This window comes from Cervus canadensis, chromosome X, assembly GCF_019320065.1.
Source record: "Cervus canadensis isolate Bull #8, Minnesota chromosome X, ASM1932006v1, whole genome shotgun sequence".
Lineage (NCBI taxonomy): Eukaryota > Metazoa > Chordata > Mammalia > Artiodactyla > Cervidae > Cervus > Cervus canadensis.
In genome coordinates, this window is record NC_057419.1 from 142444189 (window position 1) to 142446261 (window position 2073).

Sequence of the window (2073 nt, forward strand, 5' to 3'; positions counted from 1 at the left end):
TCCAACTCCCAGATGGGTGTAAAAACCAAAGGAGGCTCGTGATGGGGGGACCCTGGCCCGAGGGCCAGAGGAAAGCACCCCAGGCCTGCAGACAGCACCCCCTCCCTGCCCCACCCCCCACCGTCCTGGCCGCACCCCTTCCAGGCACTCAGGCCCCAAAGCTCCAGGAGCCAGAATTTGATACGTGAGGATGGCAGAAGACAGGAGTCGGGGTACTGCGGGTTGGGCGCTTGGTATGCTCTCACCCGGACCTTACACCTTAGCCCCTGGGGCATCAGGAGATGGCCCCAGGGGGCCGAGCTGTGCCTGGTCCTCGATGGCCACAGGAGTGCCAGGGCGGACTGTTCCAGGCAGCACAGCCCAGGCCCGACCGAGGTCAGGGCCTCCCACCCTACTCCGGCGGCCCAGGCTCCAGGCTCGGAGACCCCGCGGCGAGGCGGTTGGGGGCCGGGGCCGCAGGGGGCATCTCCCCCACCCCCACCCCCCGCCGAGAGGGGCCGCCGCGGGCGGAGCGGGCCGCTGGCGGCAGGTGGGAGATAGGCGGGCGGGGGAGGTGGGAGCAGACGCCGGGCAGGCCGCGGCCCCTCCCCGCTCCCTCCTCGCGCGCCTCCGCCGGCGACATTGCCCCTCCTGGGCAGGGGGCGGAGAAGACGGCGGCGGTAGGGGAGGAGGCGGCGGCGGCGGAGGCGGGATTTGGAGTTTCCCTCCGCAGCGGCGGCGGCGGCGGCGGCGGCAGCGGCCGCTTGGCTCCAGGCGAGGCCGCCGCCCGAGGCTCCGGTGGCGCGCGGCGGCCGCGGCGGTAGTGCTTCCCGCCGGCCCGGCTTTTGGAAACTTCCCGGCCGCGACGCGCGGAGCCGGCACAGGAAGCCGAGCGGAACGGAGGTGAGCGGGGCACGCGGCGCCCGGGCACCCACCCCACCCCCACCCCGCCTGGCCGCCCCCCCCGACGTGTGTGCGCCTCCGCCCTGCGCCCCCAAAGTCTCGCCAGCGCGCACCCTGCCAGGTCGACGCACGCGCCCCTGGGAGACCCACTCAGTGCGCCCGCCCGTGCATCTCCCGTGTCCATGGCCACGCACACCCCCTGACACTTACACGCGCGTGCACAAACCGTGCACCGCGGACCCAGGGCCCTGCAGTGCACGCCCCGGCAGCCGCTAAGTCACCATCGACTACTGTCCCCAACTCAGGCCAGCACCCATCCCAGACGCTGCCACGCCTCAGTACACACCCAGGCGCACGAGAGCGTGCGCGCGCGCGTTCACACACCACACACACACACACACACACACACAGAAGCGCACACACATACATAGATACCCAACACATCCCTGGGATATCTGCACTAACACAGCTCCCCTCGCTGGCCCGCACCATCTCTAACTCCCCATATGCTCATCACAGACATCCCACCCACGTTCCCAGCCCAGAGACGCTGCCATCCACCCACCCCTGGACGAAGCCCCAGCAGGAACCCCCACCCAGAGGCGACACCGCACTCCTGAAGCCCAGCTGGCTCCCCAGGCCTGCACCTTGTACACCCCCAACATGTGTGCACACCTGTGGGATTCTGGATCTTGGGCACCCTGGCCCACCCCCATGGCACATAGCCCTCCACGTCCTCTAACACATCTCAGTCCCTCCCACCAAGCACCCTCCAACACCTGGCACACGGGTTCTGGAGGCTGCAGCATTTGGTGGCATCTCTGCCAGGCGCCTCTGGCTCGCCTTTGCAGCAGTGGCTCGCCACCCTGAGGCCCCCCAAGTGGCTCCCTAAACAGGCCCTGAGTCTCCCCAGTGGCTGACTTGGCCTGGTCCCTAAGAGATAAGAAAGGCACTGGGGGTGCAAGGTACCATACTTAGATGGGGGAGGGCAAGGGAGAGGCAGGCAACTGAGATGGAGGCCACCCAGCTGCGGCCAAAGGGGCCCCAGGTATTGGCACGCACGTAGTAGGTGGCTTTCCTGGAGGCAGGAGTCGGAGTACCCGTGTGTGTGTGTGTGTGTGTGCCTGCCTGCCCGTGCGGTGGGGGGCAGCGCGGGGGGGGGGGGGACCGCGTGTGCACGTGTGCTTCTGC

At 69.2% G+C, this 2073-nt stretch overlaps 1 protein-coding gene across 2 annotated transcripts in view; it reads left to right on the plus strand.

The window, feature by feature from the left end:
- The first annotated feature begins 680 nt into the window (after nucleotides 1-680).
- Nucleotides 681-2073, plus strand: part of DUSP9 (dual specificity phosphatase 9) — a 6895-nt gene continuing 5502 nt past the window's right edge. For both annotated transcript variants that reach the window (XM_043460044.1, XM_043460043.1), the window contains exon 1: nucleotides 681-882. The gene's annotated coding sequence lies outside the window, so the exon portion shown is untranslated. The remainder of the gene's footprint in view (nucleotides 883-2073) is intronic.